Here is a 21,733-nt window from a genome sequence, read left to right as displayed (position 1 = left end):
CTGAAAGCAATCAATAGGCTTTGCCCAGAGACGGGCTTGGTTTATGGCTCTTCAAAGCAATTTCCTACATGGTCTGCTTTAGCCAGTAAAAGTTTTACATGATTTTAGCAATAAAGGATTCAAAACTAAATTAACCTTGGAAAAAGTCTTGTGAGGAAGTTCTCAGTTTTTGTTTACAGGGATAAATTTCATTATTAGTAGTTTTTGAAGGCTCAAGAAGATAAAACTGCTTTGTGATGGTGGATGACAACTGACTTTGGATGAATGCAAAATGATGGCTTATGCAATAACCTGATTTAGCCAGGTAGAACCGTATTAATTTTTAAAATGTATTTGAGCATCTCCTTTATGTTCCATCTTACTGTGTTGCAATAAGTCATCAGAGATGTTACTGGTTTTAATCTGAACCTTAATAAAATTTTGCCTGAGACAAAGTGATAATTTTTATTGAAACATTCATTTTGAGGCACAGCTACATATATATGTATCTCTAAAGCTAAGAGTGAAAACTACTGGTCTTGAAAGACCATAATGAGTTGTCCTTTTAAGAGAGGTGCTAGGCAACAATTACATAACTATTCCTGATTTCTTTTTTATGTATTGGAACCATAGAATCATTTAGGTTGGAAAAGACCTTTAAGAGACAATACAGTTCATCTTTCAAACTTCTAAATAAGTAAAAGCCCTACAAAAATTCTGAGATTCTGCAGTCATTGTTGATATCTTTGGATTTATTTTTTTTTTTCACAAAGTAGAGGCCAATCGTTGTCCTTTTCGTGTTTAATCCCTGCCAAAAGATCCCCCGGTTCTTTCATTTGGATTAATTATTTACAATATCCTATTCTGCAGCTTTATATAACAGTTCCATGAAACACTTTCTTGTTTTTCCAGAGGCTGTTCTCCAGCTCTGCTCTTATATAAAAGAAGTTGATAAATTACAAAATGAGAATTAACGCACTGCCACTCTCAATCTGTGATTTCTTTTTCTCCTGTACATGTGTATAAGCACAAAGAAATGTTGTACATGAATAATAACATTGATCTTTTCTAGCACCACATCTTGATTTTGTTTCTTTTCACGTGTAAGCCCAGGAGCAAGGCATATGCTGTGTTTTAATGGGAAGTACTGCCCACTTGATGGAATTCTGCAGACTTTGTAATACAGGAGGTCAGACTACATGATCATACAGATTCCATAAATCCTTTGAATGAAATTGTAACCTCACGTGGGAAGGATCTCTCTAAAAATGCCTTGTTTATGCAGGCTTGGAATTTCAGTAGTATTTGGTTTTGTTAGAAAGGGAATGACTAAAGAGACTTTGGCTTTATAGAAGTATCAGCTTCTGCAGATCCCATCACCTTCCTACAGAATTAAACTTTCCGGTGGTACTGGTGTTACTACTGCCCAAGGGCGTACAGCCTTTAATGCAAATCCCATAGAAGTAAATTGGAGATTTTTAAATGGAGTTCATGTTATCTGATATTGTACTGATGTGCAGTCTTAGCACCATCAGGTTTCAGTTTTCTGGGAGTTAGTCATTTTTAAGAGGGTTTGAAGTTCAAGCAGCAAAGAGCGATTCAAAGAGCCATTACTCAGAATTCTGAACGTACACCTATTAAATATTTTTGTCGCTTTATACAATTATTTTATACCATGCTTTTACCTCACTTTTACAAAGTGGACTATCAATTAGCTACATTGGAAAAGTGAAGCAAATACAGTACCAGCTCCAGCTCCTCCAGCTCTAGTAAAAGAAATTACTTTTACTAAACTGCTTTATCATTTGTAACCCTCAGCAGTTCTGGGAGGGAAGTAGAATCTCTTAACAAGAGAAATCATGACAGTAGGGTGGGAAGTCAGTAGAGCTATAGTGCAGGTTATTGCTGGGTTTTGTTTGTTTTCCTTCTCAGCCAAGTAACGTTTCTTTTTTTCTATTCAGGCTTCTAAGCTGAAGGTATTACCAGAAAGCTTTCTAGGGGAGCCATTAGCTATGAAAAAGAAGATAAGCTCAGTTACTAATGTGTGCGCTGGGTACTCTGAAAGTGATATTCAGTTCTTTGCTATAGCACCGAATTTGTATATGACCTTGAACAACTCACTCAGGTGGAGTTCTCCTTCCATTTAAGTCAGTGATTGAGTCAGTGACAACAACATTAAGTTGTGCCTGTTTTAATGGATTGATTTTAATGGAGCTGGGATTTCTCTTTTTTTCATAGGTTCTCTGCATGAAAAATGAGAGAAATAGGAAAGTTCCTATTTCCTCAGGATGTTGTGAATATAGTTCCTCAAGTTCCTCAGGATGTGGTGAATATAGGATTTATATGCAGTATACAACAGCAATTGAATAAAATAAATAAATCCAATCCAGGAATATTTGTGAAAATATATGACTTCAACTTCTTTCCTATATCATTCCTTTATTCCTCTGAGATCAATGTCGTCTTCTTTGGAATTAGTTCTCTTTAAAATATGTCTGTATTAACCACTCTGTTCTATTCGTGGTGTTCAGGTTTAGTTCTGTGGGTCGCAGTCCCAGCTTGATTAGCTGTCCTGCTTCTAAATGCATTTCTTGACAACGGCTTTGAATAAATTTTCTTTTATTTTCACCCTGATTGTCCTGTACCATAATCACTGAATTGAAAAATAGTTTCCTACATTAGACCCATTGTCTTTCTACCCTGAATTTCTACTTTTAGACTTTTTTAATGCAATATCTACTATGAGTTTGTGTGCCGCCTAACACAAGAGTCCTGATCTCAGAAAAAATTCTAGAGGCAACTGTATTTTATCATAAGCAGTGATAAAAATATGTTTTTATAAAAGCCTTAATGTTACTATCTGATTATTTCTGAAATAAAAATTGTTAATTAGTTTTAGCTAATGGGATTCTCACTGGCTGTTATCTGTGTGAATAAGTTTCTTGCAAGCCGAAACACTATTTATTGATTATTGCTGTAAATTCTTAGAAATTGAGACTTCTGTTATTTTTTTGCCAAGGAAGATTATTAAAGGCTTAATCATTAGAAGTAGCTGAAGTGTGTTTGCCTGAAAAATATCATAATAATAATGGTAGTAGTTTGTTCAAGTGATGTTGTCCCTTATGTGTGCTCTTTTGAATGTACCGCAGTAGTCAGTCATGTGGAATCCAAGAGAGATCAAAGGGAGAGAGCCAGATGCTATTTCTGTTATTTCTGATTGTTCTTAAATAGTTGCAATTGTCTAACAGGAGACATATCTGTGAGAAAATTAACAGTGTAATTATTACTGAAGCTATAGTTAAGAGACAAAAGTGATGTTGCAGAGCTATCACTAAGGATCTTTACTCACCGTTCTGCCTTCCATTTGCAGTGACATAAAGCCAAAATGGTCTTACCTGATTTTCCCTTATATTTTGTTTTCAATTTTATTTTTCATTGGATCCATTCTGAGTGAGTTGCGTGAGATTTCGTGAGACCTAGGTCCACCAAAAACTCAGTGTTCATTCTTAGCTTGGATGCAACTGTGTGATGCATTCTGCAGCTAACAGCTCACAAGACCTGTGAAGAAAGATTTTAAATGGCTACAGAATATGTTTATTAGTATCTGTGTTTTATTTTATGCATTTAAAAAGAAGGTTTGTACTTAGTGTTGAATGCTTAGCTTTGACTGTTTACCAGGAGAGGGCTGCTTGGTCACTCACTTATTTTAATCTAGTAGTAACCGTTGTAGCTGTGATCATCTATCGATAGAAGTGAAGCAAATTTTTCATTAAAAGTGGTGATGTCTTTTATTGGAAGAATTTCAGAAAATAGAGATGCCTTCAAGAATACATGCGTGCTTTAGGCAAAGGCTTTTGCACCCCAAACCATGTCTTTTGCTCCCAGTCATAACAGTTGTTCTACTGAAAGATATTACCTCTTGCTGTATGTTTTGCATCTTGATCTAGAAATATATTTCCTTCTGTATTTATTTATATTAACACTTTTTTTTCCCCTTAATCCCTTTCGTGTAGCTGCTTTTATTTACCAGTTAACATATGGATTAGTATTCAAAATATCATCTGGACATTTGGAAGTTTAAATGAACCAGTTTCGCTGGTGTATTAGGAAATGCTTGAAACTTGCAGTAGTTTTCCTCTTTTTTGGGCCACGTTTCTCTGTATTGAGGTCCGTAGCGCACTCATGCTCCTTGCATTTACGACGACTCTAGGACTCCTGCTATGGGTCTCGATCTGTGTATTATTTAAGGAACTCTAATACAAACCAGCCAATGAAAAGCCACTTATTTTCTGCTATGTCACTTAAAATTTGGAATGCTAATTACACAGAAAATACTTTGCTGTAGTTTTTTGAAAGTATGATGTTGTCATTGTAATTACCATCTATTGATACTCTCATTATAATCATCGTTCATTAACCACATGAACATCAACTGCATTGTGTGTTTCTGTCATTAGAGCTGTAAATAGGATATATTTGGGGTTGGACTGTGTATGGTAACTTAAAAAGTTACTTTCAGAAGTACATAGTAAGGGTGTGGAAAATGCTAGTAGCTTAATCTTCCATCTCAATAACTGTAGAATCTCTCATATGTAGATATAAAGCACAGTTAAACTGGATCTTATATCCTCAGATGCCTTCCGATGTCATAAAGTGTTGACTTGAATGTGGATGGTTGTAACATCTGAGTGTACCGACTTCACTGCTTTTCTATTCAGAAGTCATTTGTTAAGTCTTCAGCTGATGGAAATGGCCAGTTTAGGGAGGATGGCTGTTTATTTTCTTTTTGCAGTGATACCTAAAGTCCCTCTTTTGATAATATCGCGTTATACAAGACTATTCAGACAACCTCTGTCCCTGTTTTAAAAATAAGTTAAAGTGTTCCTACATATATCTCAGGAGCCAGCCCTATTTCTCTTATAGTGTGTACCTCCTGATGCTGCACTTCTGATTGCTGTTTCCCAACTGCCATCCTTGGAATGTCAGCAAATACAATCAACTGCGTTCTTTTCCGTTAGACTTTCAGATTTAGTGGGTATTTTTCCCCCTCTCTGCTTGGATTTCTTTCCAGTGGTTCCCCTCCCCCTCTTCTTTTAGTTTACAGACTTCTCCAGTGCTTTTTTTTCTGTCCTGATTGCAGGAACACCCACCTTTCTGTCGTTTTAGTAGAGCCTTTCATGCTCTTTTCTCTGTACCAGCCCTCTAACCAGATATTTAGGCCAATTATTCTGTTCAGTTTCATTATTCTGCTCCCACAACTACAGTAATAGCCCACTTGAAAGATCACTTGGCTTCTTTTACTGTTGAGACTGCTTGCTAGTTCCCAGAATGGCATCTTCACATCCTGTGATCTTCTGTTTCTTGTCTTTTTTTTTCCCAGAATTTTATTTAAATTTAAAAGGGGTGGGGGTTAAAAGAAAAACCACACACATATAAATGAGCAGGGGGGGAAAAAAGAAGGCCAGATATCAATACATGCTTTCAGGAAGGGAAATTCCAACACTGCAGTTTGCAGAAGATGCTGAATATGAAATATCATTATTCAATACATCTTCCACAACAGGACTATGAATAAAAATCCCATTGAGATTCCTAGAACAAGTGTTGTCCACTCTTTGTTTTGCAGACACACAGAGTAGGAATTTCACCTACAATTACAAAATGGCACCCAGAAAAACTTTACTTTCTGGTTTTGTCCAAATTTGAAGCTTTCACATCAAAAATCTTTGGTACATAAATGTTTTAATAATGTGTATAGACACTTCACATGATAAATTTCATATCAGTGTTAATGTCTCCCAGATTATAGATAGCATTTAAATTTAACTTTGGATTTTAGAAAGTCTAACTTTTCTGCCTCCTTTCCTCTTTCTTTCCCTTTCATCTTCTATTTTCATCACTAATGTATGAAAGTATTTGGCCTCTTCACCCTTATCTCTTCTGAATTAAAAGATTGAAGATATGCAGAAATATTTAATGCTTATTCCTTGTGTGACAGTTACCATCAGATGAGAATTTTAAGACTGGATCCCACTCCTTTTGCCTAATAAACATCCCTTTATAGTATATGTAGATTCTGTTGTTCTTAATATTGGAATTGTTTATCAGAGATGAAAATTGTGCATTGTTGTAGAACAATAATCTGTTCAACAAATTTGCGCATAACTTGTTCATATCTGTTCCATCTTTTTTTTTCTCCTTCTGTAATTAATAAAGTATCTTTTTCTATTGTGCAGCAAAATACAGATGACTTGGGGCAGGGATTTTTTTCCCCAAATATTGTATCAAACATTGAAAGAGTACCATATACTTCTAAAGGAGAAGACAAAACCAAATGTCCCATACCTTTTTCAGTCTTATAAATAGCAACAATATGCATCTGTGAAGAACTTCCTAGCTCATTGCCACTTATGCAGATAGCGTGAACATGTAAAGTACTTATATGATCAGATGTTTCTTGCCATTGGCTCCTTAATTACCTTAACTTTTAGAAGAAAGTTTTAATTTCTGTCCTTTCAAGGAAAGAAAATATGAGCTTGCAACTGCATAAAATGTATCACAGACAATACTGATGTTATTTGCAGGGGGAGGATCAAGCACGTGTCGTAGAGTTCTCTCTACATGGGGCTCTGTGCTGCAATGAGCTGATGCTCTTTCTCAGTCTGCTCCCTAATGAACAGGTGCCTTGTGCCACGATGGTTGCCTTTCTTGTTAGCAGTTTCAGTAGAGAGGCTAATGATTAAACGGGCACTTCTCAAGGTCAGGGATAAATTACATACCCAGGAGAGTGTGAACGAAAATTGCATTGCTATTCTCTGTACTGTATCAATTCAGAAGAAAGAGGACTCACTTATCAGAGCTGTCAGTCCAGCACCTTTCACAGCCAGTCAGCTCATTTAAAGAAAATACTGAGAATTCTGAATTTCTTTAATTGTTCTTATACACACAATCATATGGTGAAAAGATTCTCTGTAATGAGGGGGCTGTTGTAAATTGCATATGACAAACTGTTTCTATATTCAGAAGGAAGAACCTTTGCTCATTTATTTGTAATGACATGGTGAACTACAAAATAGAATGCAGGCCATGTTTGTACTTTCATATAAGTACCAAATAATTAACTTTTGTTTGTAGAAATATATTGAGATAAAAGATGAACCCATCCATTTCTCTGTATTTCAGAAGCTTAAACTCCTGATCTACAATGCTGTTTTCAAATCACAGATACAATGACCGAGGGGGCTGGGTACCTAAAATAATTTTGTGGATCTGTGTGTATCTTCTCTGAAGCAGGAAGTGATTTATGGAGAGAAGCAGGGTAGGGCCCAGGCCTAGAACCACTCTGTCATCAGCGGACCATGCCGATTGAGTATATCTGCATTTTCTTAAATTTTATGATGAAAAACAATTTATATGAGTTATTAAAACTTCCCATGTGTCCAGCAAGCAGAATTGTTTAATCTTTTTCCAATTTAATCCAATTTATTCTTGGTATATGTCCAAACTACAGTGCCTAAACTTTTAGCTATATAGAGAAGTGCATACTTTTGAGGTTATGTTTTTACACAGATAAAAATAAATATTTGCTGAGACCATTTACTATGTAATATGCATAATCCCAGTTATAGTGTATCTTTGTTAAAATATTAATTACACCAACTATGTTATCCATTACAGGGATCCATGCTTGAGTAGGGAAGTACATTTTTCTGTTTTGTTCCCATTTGTCAGAAATGGTCCTGCTATTTTTTCTGATATGTCTTCGCTTACTGTACTGAACCATTTGGGGATCGTTTTTTAAGGCGATGCTATGTACTGCAGTTTCATCCAGCAATTCCTGCACATGAGAAAGCCAAGTTCCATTTTAGTGTTCCTTATTAAAGAATCTCAAGTGATTCCACACATAATGAGCAAAAAACTCCTTCTCTTCCCTAACTGATTTTCAGAGTGAGAGCACACCATCTGTAGGCAGCATCCCAAGCCACTGGGATTGCCTATTACTACAACTTGGACTCTTCAGCCTTTTGGGAGACTATATATATATATATTTATTCTGTGTTTCTAGGCTTAAGCGGAAAAGATAAATGCCCTGGCATACTGTCTTTGTACTCTTACACATTGTTCTTTTGTGGGATTTACTTCAGACCGTAATCTACTAGGTCCACATCTTGTAAAATCTTGTCTCAGTGTAGTGGAGAAGGATGACAGAAAATAAAGGACCTTGCTTTTCAGTAACAGCTGAAGATACATTCTCATTTTCTCCGTTTAGGATTTGTGAGGTATGTTCAGGGAATATATCCACCAGGTAGATATTCCCTGGACAAACTGTGGCCCGTGGAGAGCCCGTGCTGTTCCAGGTTTATCTCAAAGAACTGCAGCCCGCAGAGAACCCGTGCAAGAGCCGTTCTTGAAGAACTGTGGCATGTGGGAAGGACTGATGGTGGGGCAGAGGAAAAGTGTGAGGAGGAAGGAGCCACAGAGGGGAACTGTCACAAACTGACCACAGCCCCCCCTTCCCCCTGAGCCTTCAGTGGATGCCAGGTATTGTTGGCAACGCTGGTTTAATACGTTTGCCAAATGCAATTTTACCTACACATTTTTGTGCCCAAGACACCTTTTTGGCAGCATTAGAAAATGTCTACAGTTCTCTGACAAGCAAATTAAAATTCCCAGTGAATGTAAAATTTTACAAATGATTGAGCAGGAGCCGGTTAAATTATTTGTTATGACATCAAGCAATCTGCTGATTTTGTCACTGCATAGAAAATAGAACTTTTTAATTCATTATCCCATTACCGTTGTCCAGAGGTACAGGCTGACATGGCCTGAGAGCAGTTTTTAGGTATCCACGTGCGCAGCGTGGGTATCTGAGTCAGTGCGGCCTCCCCACAGGCTGCAGCGGGACAACCTGCTCCCCCCCAGCCTCCCACGGGAGTCCCTGCAGCACCTCCCCTCCTGCTTCACTCACCTGGCTGCTCACGGGGATGTTTCTCAAACTTTTTTTTCCCTCAGTCCTGTGAGGAAAACACTGCTGGGCAGCGTTTTGCGCTTTCTTCACTACGCTTTCCCAGAGGCGTCACACCAGCGTGGCCAAGGGGCCTGGCTGGGCCCTGAGGTGGAACCTGCCGGAACCGGCTGTGTCCGGCACGGGGCAGCTCCGGCCTCTCCTCACAGAGGCCCCCCAGTACAGGTAGTCCTAATTTCTAGTTTCCTTAAGTTAAAAAGGAGTGCTTTGCTAAACTAATGCTTATTTTGAAAGCCTGGATAGAGAGGAAGGAGGGCTAGCCTCAGGAATATAGTAAGTGCCACGCTGACTGAGGATGGTACTGCCAGGGGAACAGGAAAAAGTCATTCCTGATGTCTTCAAAAGACCTACTTTCTCTGTCTCCAAGCTGTAGATGGAAACACCTTGCCTTTAATTACAGCTGTGTGTGCAACTCCCAAATCCCTTTGTAGAAGTTTTATTATAAGTACTTGAAAAATTTTAAACAAAGTTGCCTGTGAGGTCATCAGATCAACCATTTCTTTGCCTGCTCTTGACCCTTGAATGCTTCATGCAAGGCAAACACCTCCGAGTCTCTTTTACGATGTAGGAATCTACTGGAGATCAAAAGCTTACTCATAAAAAAAAGTAATAACAGAAGTAGCTGAAGCTTTAAACGGATATAAATGATAAAATTTAAATATATTTATTAAATAAATAAATATTTAATATTTAAATGGTAATATTTAAAGGGTTATATAGGATAAGAATAGACATTACCTCAGGTGCTCAGAGAATGTAAGATTTGGGGTGGTAAATCAGGAAGATGGTTAAATTCACTATTCTGACATCAAACTGCTGTTCCTGTCACCACTTAAAAAATAGCAAAATCTTTTGAATTCATTAATGCGATGAAATTTTTCAAAGATACATTAATACAGACTTTATGGAGAAATTAGGCCTGAATGATAATGACTGAAGCTCTGTAATAAATATGACCATTCTGATAAGCATTATTTCTTTAATATATGCTGGGAAAGTGTTTAGAAGATGCTCAAGATTCAGAGGAATACTAAGGATAGAAATTTGGTTATAAACTTATAATTCACCATAGAAAAAACAGTGATAGTAAAAAACATGATGAAAAAAAAATGCAAGCAAGCAAAGGAGAGTTCTCTAGCCTTGTGATTTCTTTATCAGTCCTTACTGACAAGCTTTGGCTGGGAATTTCATGGAGGGAACATGGGAAAGACCAGTGCCACGAGAGAAAGAAAAGGCCTTTCGCATATCACGTACTTCAGGACTGGAACATGGGGTGACAACTGAGCTGTGCGCTAGGAATGTAGCATTGTTAGCCCTGAAACCTCAGGGCAAGAGAGCAGTGGAAGGCACAAGATGTAACCCCCTGCCCTCCCTCAGGCACAGTTGTTGTCAGCTGTAATCAATTAATTGCACTCAGCCACACCCAGGCTGCTGAAGCAGATGCCAGACCTTGTCCTGTGGGATCTCGTGTGGAGCTGAAAGGGATGTTGGTTCTTGTTTCTTCTGTTCACATCTTCAGATTCAATTCAGAAGTGAGGTTTGTTGTGGTTTGTTTTGCTTTTTGTTGTTGGTTTTTTTTTTTAATGTATCCGTATATGTGTTCTTAAGTGTTTGAATATGTTGGGCTTTTTTGTTTCTGTTGTGATGTAAAGCTAATTTAGATCAGTTTCTGTATGTGTTCAAAAGTGTGCTGTGCCTCAACTTGTATTTCCTCCTATGCTCTTTTTTCGGAATCTTGGTGTGTAAGTTAAGTTTCTTTTGATATTAGTGGCCATAGAGTAATTTGGATGGATCTAATTTGCAGAGCTTTATACATACTAAATTTACTTCTCTATTTCAAAAAGACGCCTACTGTAATACTCACTTTTCAGAGACTGCAATCTTAATGGATTTGGTCTTTTTTTTTCCTGATAAGGGTTTTGTTTGCTTGAACTTTCTAAAGAATCTGCGAACAATTAAATCCGTGTTTGCAGAACCCTTTTAAAGCATTATTCTCAACAGACTTCCCAAGCAAGATACTCTTTAGCTAATTTATTTTTTTTTTTAAACCAAGCATCCATGTATATAGCTACCCATGTTAATATTAGCCACTACACTCAGACAAAAAAATTACACCTAAAAATAGATTATATTAGGAATGCATGCAGATTACCTCAGCCTTATCCACGGCAAGAAAGTTTCCCTAAGACTGAAACCTTGTTTTGTCTATCATTATGGATCTACCTAACCTTATCAGAAGGTTTGAACAATATTACAGCTTTTGGGATGCTAATCTGGTTATTTTGTTTAAGATATTTGACTGTTATCTTGGTTCTTTGTTTACAAAGCTGTTGTTCTTGTTCTAACATCTTGAAACCTTTCTTGATTCTTTCTTTTTTGCTGTTCTTAGTCCTTTAACACCTTGATTTGTGGTTTGAATATTTTGCCTGGTCAAGTGGTCTTACCTACCAAATTCGGTGAATATGGCATATTAATATTGCATTCTTGGGGTTGGTGCAGTCAAATTAGAAGAGAAATAACTCAATCACTGGCTGACGCATGAAGGAAAAAGTGTAGTTTATTCCCAGATGTATGCACAGCTGACTTTCCCACTGTTCCATGGCTATGTGTTTAGAGTCCTCCTACCTTGGTAGTGAAGCTCTTTTCAATGTTTTGGAGGCGTGAAATGATCACATTTAAGAACTCTCATAGGATCTCCTCCTGGGTTTTTGGAAGTTGTGGAGGCTCAGTGTGGATTAAATAGTCCATGATGACGTACATTGTCACAGAGGCACAGTCAGTGAAGTGCTTGTCTTCTTACTATCTCTTGTTTCATGAAAAAAATTTGTTTAGTCACAGCAGGACTGGATGAAGCCTATTTTTAGTTATTACAATCAGAAATATCTTCCCTCTTTCTTACCCTAGCTCACTTTATCTCCTTGGCTCTCTTCTCTGACAAAATCTTGCTCCCATTAAAGGTCCAGGAGAGTACTATCATTCATTTAAATGAACTCAAATTCTCTCGTCGTCTTTTTTTTTTTTTCCCCCCAGTGTAAGTGCGTGTTTAATGTTTTCAAACATGTGTGAGACTTTTCTGTATCCTCTTCTGAAGGATGTTCAAAGATATTCATTCTATTCATTTTGACAAGTAAGGCATATGAATAGTCTTATCAGTTCAATAATGTAAGTGCTGCTCTTTGAAATCAGCTTGGTGAGTGCTATTCCCTATTTCTTCTTTAATTTTGTTATCTGCCCAAGATCCTTTAGAACAACAGTCTGGGAAAGCTGGAATATCAAAGCTTCTTCCAAATACCAGTGAGTAATACATGTTACTGAGGAGGAGCTTCTGAGCTCCTGATTTTGGGAGCAGTGGCCAAATCCCATGTGCTGACAAGGCCAGAGCTTGTAATGGTGAAAGGTTCCATGTCCCAGCAAAGGTGGGTGTTCTCCCTACGGACAATAGTTCGTGACCAGTCCTATATTTCTGAAGTCGTAACTCCATTTCACTTTGATATTTTACAGCAAAATAAATTTTTCCTGCATCCAAAAAATTAAGTGTCAGTGAGGGAAATTGCACAGATAGAACTTGATGAACTGGACTGATTTCTCAGAAGTATGGTAACTTCTGCTCCCTACTCAATTGATGAAATTAATGAGTTTGGTGACTCCAGTCCTTGTCTACAGACATCTCTCTTTTTTTTGTTGTTTTTTTGTTTTGCCTTTTCTTTTTCTTTCCCTCAAGAGCCACCACCAGCAAAGCTGCTACTAACTGATAATAACTGAAGTATTTGTTGATACCACCACAGGGATAAAAAATCAGCAATGAATGAGCACAAAGACTGAAATTAGAATTATTCACAATGGTGTTGAAATATATGAGTGGTAACAGAGATGACTAGGCTATGATATTCAAGAAAAACTGGAGATTATTTTTTTTTTAAGTGTTTCTTAAAAGTAAATCTTTCAATAGAAGACACAATTCTTTAAGCTCGTTATTCCAATACAGGAAAGCTACACTTACCAAAAGACTCATTTATTTTTATAATAATAAATTCCCAAATGAAACAGCTAACACAAATTAGTCACTAACAAGTGTTTGTAATTATATGAGATCTCATTCAAAATCTGAACTGCATAGAAAACTTTTTTTTTGTTAACTTTCTGAGTTTTTCTAGTGGAACTGAAACATATAATAAAATGAGGTTTGAGGTAATCATATTGTTTAATTCATATAAACTTCATTCACTACTTTGCTAACCATTATGTTTCCCTGTAAAAATGCGTTTAGAAGAAATACGTTCCAGTCTGAGTTGGGGTTTTTGTTTGTTTGTTTAGCATGCGGGCACACACACAAAGTTCTCTGGATGCTTTCTACTCCTCTGGTTTTACTTTCAATGCATGTATATAATTACGTGCTCATGTTGTCACGGTAATGGAAACTGGAGTTGTCAGAATGTGGAAATCACTTGTGTTAGGCTGGAACATAGAAGTCCAGTGAAAGATCACCATGCGACCATACTACTGGTTTAAGGTTGACGTGGCCAGAAATTTTACAGTTGATTGTTTCTTTTTTTTAATTAGTATCTAAGAAGCTTTCTGAGTATTAAGATTACTGAGCACTGTGTCTTCACGTGTTGGAATCTCTACTTTAGGCTATTTACACAAATTTTTGTAATGTATGGGTTTTTTTGTACTCAATGCTGTAGTCCTGTTTGTTAGCAGGTTCATTCTCATTTCCTAAGTTCAGAGGCGCTTGCAATGAGGTTTCGTGGATGCACCTGAAGGTTCAGAAGGGAAAGGGAAAGAGGGAGGTTCAGGAAGAGAGATACACAGCTGTTGCTAGCCCTTTGAGGACAAATGGTAAAATGGGACAGGGCCATAATTGATTCTGTTTGGCTTAGAGAGCTTCCTGACTTTATAAAGTTTGAGGAAAAGTTACATTAAATCTTGATTATATGTAAGAGTTTTCAGAGCATTTGATGAAATTATATTTTCAGCTACTTTTGTGGTTTATGATTATTTTTAAGAGAAAAGAACAAGTGGGGAAAAAAGTCTGGAAGAAACCTTAAGAAATTGTCTTAAATACAGAACCTGTTCTAATAAAACCACTCCTGAGAGACATTTTTCTAACCGGTTTCCAAAGCTGTCCAGGGATTGTCTGTTTTGCTTGCATATCTGTCTTTAGCTCTGCAAAGTTTTTTTTCATGTCTAGTTCAAATCTCCATTGCTGGAATATAACTGCATATTTCGGTTGTGTTAAAGTGATGGTATTTTAAATTCTTTTCTAGAATAAGGTCCAATATATCAATCTTTTCTTGTAGATTGTCTTCTAGACTGCTGCTCTTTCAAATTAACTACACCTTATTTTTAAGCTGCAGGCAGTATCCACAACTAAACAGTAATCCATTTAAGGCCTTATCAAAAGCAGGTAAAGCAAAATGATCATTTCAGGTGGTGTTCAGGGCATGCTTTATTCTGCCTGTAAGGCTTCCAGTATGATACCTGCTTTTATTTGCAATAGCTTTGTAGATTTAGGTTTAGCTTCTGATCCAGATGCTTTAGTGCAGAACTGTTAGGCCATTTCTCAACCTACATTTCTACAGTTGATTATTTCTGAGAGTAAGAAATAATGTAGCTATTCTTGAATCGCAGTTAATCTTTTTTAAACCATTTCTACCAAGATCTTTTTGGACCCTAATTGTGTCCCCCAGTGTGCTTGCAGACCTTCCTAGCTTAGACCTACCTTCAAACATTATGGGAGCAGTCTCTCTTCTGCCATCAAGATTAATGATGAAAATAAAGAACAGTACTAGATTCAGTGCTGACCAAGAACTCCATTTGATGCCTTTTCCTTTTACACAGTGAGTTTCTGATAACTATAGTATCGCTTTTTTGTAAAGCTATTTACCCTGTAGTAATACTACTTACATGATGTTTCTTGCTTAGACCAGGAGACAGTCCTATGCAATGATGCCAGAAGTCTTCCTAAAATCATGAAATGTGACATCAGTTATTTCCCATACTACGAGTCTTGTTACGCCTTGTTCTTGATAAATCCATGCTCAGTTACTCATTTCCTGGTTTTGTTTTAGGTGACTTACAAACTGGGAAAGTAAAGAAAGTTAAAGTAACCAGGCTGTAATTTCTTCCTCCTCCTTTTAAGGCAGGCATTATTTTTCCTCTTTTAAAGGCTTTTGTACCCATATCCATCTATCATATGCTCTCAGAAATAATTCTAACAATAACAGCGGTAACAGTTCTGATAGTCATACAGCTCTCTAGAACTTTGGATAAAACTAATATGGCATAGCCAGTTTTGAATGATTTTACCTACATATTTTCCTAATCTCTTCTTTCCCTGGTCTATCCTGATATTCTCCTGCTTTCCACCCCCCCATCCCCCCCCCGCGGTAGCTTTTGATTGTGGAAGCCAGTTGAGTACAATTGAGTGTCTTAGTAACAACTATCAATAAAGCAGTAAACACTTCAGGCTTCTTGGCACAGTACGTCAATAGTTTGCTTTCACCTTCAAGCCGCTGACCAACCAGTAGTTTGCCTCGGTCCTCCTCTTGCTCTGAAGTGTCTTTGTAGAATTTCTTTTTGTCCTTTGTCTCTTACTAATTGTACCTCCCTTTACTTGTTCACTTTTCTGGTGCTGGCTTTGTGTGCTCATGCTTTTATTTTATCCTCATATTTGACAGTTTCCACTTTCAGATGTTTACATCTTAAGCTTGAAGTCAATGAAGAAATTAACTTCTAGTCATGATGACTAAAACTGAAAATATTTATATCCTTATTTATATCCTTCCTTTCTATTGGGTCAATTAGCATACCCTTTTTTGTTTTCATTTTTGTTAGGAGAAAAAAACCTGCCTTTTTTTCTTGATATCTTTGTTCCATACATCTGTCTCAGGCAACTTTTTCAATTCTCAGGGTTTATTTAAATGTTGCTTCTTAACGTCCATTGTTGTCATTTGCTGTTGTCTTACGTGATTTCCTTTTTGTGGTTACCTGTAAATTCAAGTGCTAGTCTAGTGAATTGTTCAGGTTGCAATTTGGGTAACTTCATCAGTTCAGTGTGTGGTTCCCCTCATCGCTTATACTGTATTTTTTAGTTAAAAGCCACCTTATTTTATACATAGCGATAAATCAATGAAAAAATTTAATGAAGTTATGAATTTAGTTAATACTTTCTCCTGTAGTATTTGCATATATGACTTCATTTATAACTACCTAAATAAAAGTACCTCTCCATTCCTGAAACTGAGTAAAACATAAAAGCACCTTGTCCTTAAGTGTTAGTACCCCTGTCCCCAGCTGGGGCAAAACAGATGAATCGGGTTCTGGGTACTGCTTTCACTGCCTTACAGGTTGTTACTGATACAACATATTCCCCAAGTGACACAAATGATTTTTTTCACACAAATCTGTGATTTGCTTTTTTGTATTTTGAATTTTTTGTTAAAGACACTTTAATTTGACATTACTGAATACCCAGATTGGGTAGAGTTGCAGAGTTGGGTTTGTTGGTTGGTTGGTTGGTTTTTTTTAACATCTTTGAGATAAGGAACTAAACCCTTGCTTTTATGGAACATTTTTTTTTCAGGAAGCCTCTGCATCAGGTGTTCCATATATTCCCTGAACCATATGTTCACTATTTGCAATAGTTTCAAAAATTTAATCAGGAAAGTGAAAGCAATACAGTGGAATGTAAGAAGGAGAAAAGAGCTGGAAAAAAGACAAGGAAACTTTAAAAGGAACAAAGACCTAGGTCAGGGGTGGGTGTGGAGGGGAAGCCTATTCCTAAATACGGTTTCATGCCTGGAGTCGTCCACACTTGTGCTCCTTGGTTTACCCCACCTCCCTTTAGGTGGCTGATGAAATCCAGTACACTAACTCTAAAATCCTGAGTGCTCTGGGAACAGCTTCCCAGCAAGTAATTTTGCACGCCATAGTGCAGCAATCAAAATGAACCAAATCACTTAAACAGAACTTTTATTGTACAAATGGGAGCGAGTTACTGGCAAAGCATTCTCTGGTTGTCTTATGTCATGAATTTATCTGCTCTACCTGAAATTATTTAGCAGACATTTAAAGTTTTGTGGTTAGAAGCTGCAAAATAGCAAGCTTATCTTTTCACTTTCTCTGACCTATAGCATTGCTTTCTCAAATGCTATTCATACTGCTTGGGTTTAGCAACCACAGTGATTTAAAATGTTAATGATGTGTGACAGAGTCTTTACGCTTATTAGCTCTCTTCCTGCCTAGTACAATTAAAGCTGATAATGAACCTTCTACAACCCTAAAGGAGGGAAACTATAAAATGGTATTTTTTTTAAAAAGAAAAACAATTCTATCCAAATATGTCTAAGAAGACTTTGAGAGAGATATACAGGCACGTAGCATCATTCATCTAGTTACTGCAAAATAACTTGAGGAAACATGAGGAATAGTTTTACTGCATATGCTTCTGTACCACTTTGTTCATAAACTGGGCTAAGAATTACTAGTGTTACTGTCTGTCTTCACTGTAAAAAGTGTTTTGTAAATCTACATTCCCCTATTGGTAGGCAAAAAAAAAAAAATTCCTGTTTTGTTTTTTTTTTTTTTCAGTGGAAAGAATGCATGTTGAATTCTAATGGAAAACAAATTTTGAACTGGAGATTGTGCAAATAGGCATTTCTGAATGGTACTCATGCAGGTTCCAGTTCAGGGAAACATGTAAGCGTGTGTGCAGTCTGGTTTTTGGTAAGATGGGCCTCATCAGAGAACAAGACGTTTCACTTGGCTGATCGCAAGACATTGTGCTATGATGTCTGCTGTACTTTAAAGTGCACTGTAAGAATTATCTGCAAAGATTATTCAAAAAATATATGAAAAATGAAATTTGGAAAAAAACCCAAACTTGATATGCATTTCAAACCCAAAATTATCTTAAGTTCATTATTTCACCAAGAACAAGCGGGACAGGGAAGAAGAGTTAGTTGTTATGCTGTTCAAAGTGTCTGTGCCAAATAGGGAAGTTGATAGACAGTGGGGGTAACAGACCTTGTTTATTCTGCAGGTCTCTTGTGCTGAGATTATGAATTAGAGAAAAATGTGGCAATGGATTTGTGATGTGGAAGCTGAGAACAAGCTAAACTCATCTTAGACAAAAGTCATCAAAAGCCAACGGAAACAGCTTTTATGTTGTTTTTGGTTTTTTTCTGTGAGGGGAGTTATTCTTGAGCTTTTAATTGTCTTGGCCCACTAAGTGGACACACATTTTATAATTCCATTACCTAGGTGGACATTTCTTATTCAGAGTGCTCTGAATTATTTTCATTAGCTTTGGCAATGACTCTTGTTACCCTGGAATCAGTATGTCCAAACATATTGAGTGCTTGCAGGAGCACAGAATGCAGAAGTTAAGCTTAGAAAGAGTTTTGCTCATTTACCTGAGAAATTTAATTTTGATTAACATATGTTATCATTCAAAAATGAAATAGTTCTTCACAAATTCTCATGAAAACTGCTTTAGCAGGTATCAGTTCTTGTTATTACTGGGGCTCACTATTTGACAATTATAAAAAATTAAGCCTGCCTTTGTATTAATAATGTTCTGCAGTCTAAGAATAATCTCAAATATTACTAATTCTGTCTCCTTGTGCCAGTTACTGGTGCTTTTACCCAGAAGTAGGTATTCAGCAGTATCCAAACTTGTAATAGTAGCATAAAGAGTAACTGGTTGGGCAACAATACTGTATTGTTATGGAGAAGTACAGAGTGGGAAATACAGCATGTACTTTTAGATAACTAGTACTGTTGTTTGAGCAACAGAACTGTATTAGGGGTTGGATTCCTGTTCCTTCCTTGCTTAATTATTTCTTCTGAAGCGTGTGGTTGCACCTACGTGTCTTTTTTGGTATGTTGCCTTGCTTCCGACTTTTAATATGGGGTACTCAAATTATATTGATGCTGAACAAAATGTATTTTCTGCTTGGGCTATATATTTTTCAAATAGCTCTTAACGTTTGATTTGCCTTTCTCGCTGCTACTGAGCACAGAGATGATACTTTGAGAGCTATCTACAATGATTACAAGAGCTCTTTCTTCTTTAACTATTCAGTAGAGCCCCTCATAGAGGATGTAAAGTTGGGATTAATTGCTAATCATTTAGTAGTCATCAGTGCATCTCTGGGATAATGGAAAGATACCATTACCACTGGGGCTTCTACTAATTTCAAATATGATGTCATGTATCTGAGCTACCTGGAGGTATATACTCTGACAGTGATTCTCAGGCTTTTTTGTGTTGGCAGCCAAAGCTTAATACGTAGTGCTGCTGTTTTGCCTGTCTTCATCTTGTCTTTACTTCCAGAAACAGTGTTTACAATGAGTTATCTAATGTTTCTGTGTAATAATGAATGTACATTTGTTTTCAGTAGGACGCGGTCTGTAATTCAACAATCCATTGCCTTCTGCAGCAAAGTTGTGGTTCAGAAGTTCCTTGCCTCCACCAGTTTGTAGCCTCCCCTGCGTTCCATTTAGCTGTTTCTGGATCTTAACTCACTAAAACGTGTTAATTTTTTAGCCTGGATTATTTTAGTGTCTTTATGTAAATACTGTTATACAGACAGGTGTATCTGTGATCTGTGGCAAAGGGCCATGAATCAGTGGCTAGCTTCATTTTTGAAATTGCAGTATAACTGCACTGGTAGGGCTGAAAGGCGAAATTATGAAATATCTCAGAGAACCTGGCACACACTGACTCCTTGGTGGTCGTGTAGCTGGGCTGTGAAACCAAATTCTGTACTGCTATCATCTCCCCTGGTGGGATGAAAGTAGACTGCTGAGTACCATTTACACTTGAGCTGCTGTTAACTGTATGGAAGGGGGATTGTCAGTTGCTCTAGCTAGTGTTTTGGCCTTTTGGTCTTCAAATACAAATATCTGCATGCTTCTACAATTTTGCCTTAGTTATGCAAATGTCATTGGAGGGGATATGAACAATTTAACAGCTTATGGGAAACTTCAACAGGGTTAAGATATATCAGGAGCCATAGTTCTTTGTATAAAAGTGTTCTGGATAATCGAGTTTCTGTCTCTACAGCAAACTGGAGGAATTCTTGATCCTGACAGAAGTCAGTGAACATTTTGCTGCTATGTAGTTGGCTTCAGGAGAGTGAGGATTTCACCCTCTGTATCTCTAGCTGATCAACAAACCGAATGCTAATGCTGTAGAAGGGTCTTAATCTCCTAGGAAGCAGCAGAAGAAATGCAGATAATATACTTGTAAGGGCACCTAAATATGTTACAGTCATTTCACATGCTGTTTTGCACACTGTATAAAATTACATGCCATCCTAGTGAAAGAAAAAAGTGTCAAGGCTTTCAAGCTCTGGGGGATGTTCTTGTTATGTAACTCAGTTGTACAACTTTCACTTAATTAGCGAGGTTTTGTATAAAAGCATACTGACCCAACGGATCGTAGCTATTCCTGTAATTTGATTATAAATGTAATGCCTGTGTGACACCTTTCTGCCTATGATGTTACATGTAATCCTTTCTGTGTGTGGCTACAGCTCTTGGAAGTTCTATATTAAACTCAGTGCTGTGGTTACTCGTGAATGAAATTACTGGAACAGTGTTGGAGGAAAAAGTACACGGAAGGATTTAAGGCAGAACATGGCAAAGCAAAGGCTGCAATTATCTGCAGCTGAAAACAAGTAGCTTTTAATATGTCCATTCACCTAAGAAGGGAGGGAGAATTATAGACCACATGCTCTTTCTTTCTCTTTTTCTATCATTTCTCTTCTTCTTTTTCCTTTATACAGTTTATCACCCATAATTTCAGGATGTGTTTTGTTTCTTTAAGCTGTTTTATCTATAGGCTTATGAGGTCAGTCATGTGTGAATTCTTTTGTTAGTCACCTCACCTTTTGCCTTGATGATAGAAAATTGATCAGGCCTAAAGTACAAGTTCAATAGACAACCCCCTTGGTCCTTTGTCTAGGAGAATAGCTACCATTGAAGGCCATGAGCAGGTTGCTATTAATATGACAGCCTGCTCTATCTCCCACTGTAATTTATAATGAAATACCTAATCTCCATTATTTTGATCCAAGCAGGCGATCCCATGAAAAAGTCTTTTCATCCAGTTCCCAATGGCAGTTACATGAGAAATGGCAAACCAATAATTTTTGTCAAGTTTTTTAAGCCAACAGAAATGCTTTTCCACTGCTACAGTTTCAAAAGGCACAGATAAAGCTCATTCACTGAGATGAATGAAAAAGCCATCTGGGGTTTTTCTTTTTGACTTCCTTTCCTTTTCTCCATCCTTGTAATCAAATTTGAGCAAAATCAAATGGGGCTTTCTATGAAAGTACCTTTTGTTGATCTGAACGAGCTGGTAATTTACAAAATACCCTTCCTTTGTGAGGAAGGCTAAAGAAAAAAAGAATCAGTAGCTTTTAAAGCTGGGCCTTGGTGGGACTCTAAATGCAGTGAAAGCAGTCTGTGTTGAGAGATTGAAATGCATTTCAAAGCCAGGCCTGAGTCAGGGTACAGGGAAGAAAAAACCTATGTGCATTTTATAAGAAGAAAAACCTGAATGGGAAGGGGGAAAGAGAGAGAGAGAGAGAGAGAGAGAGGAAAAAATCTGGATAATACATTAATCATTATTTTGGAAATTGTCTTCCTTACTGACACATACTGCGTAACTAGTGATTGAGAACTTGGATTTTTGTTCTATTATAGGCATCTCAACGT

The sequence above is a fragment of the Larus michahellis genome, chromosome 6 (genome assembly GCF_964199755.1).
Source record: "Larus michahellis chromosome 6, bLarMic1.1, whole genome shotgun sequence".
In the NCBI taxonomy this organism is placed as follows: Eukaryota; Metazoa; Chordata; class Aves; order Charadriiformes; family Laridae; genus Larus; species Larus michahellis.
The sequence above is the reverse complement of the archived record's forward strand: the minus strand, read 5'-3'. Positions refer to the sequence as shown.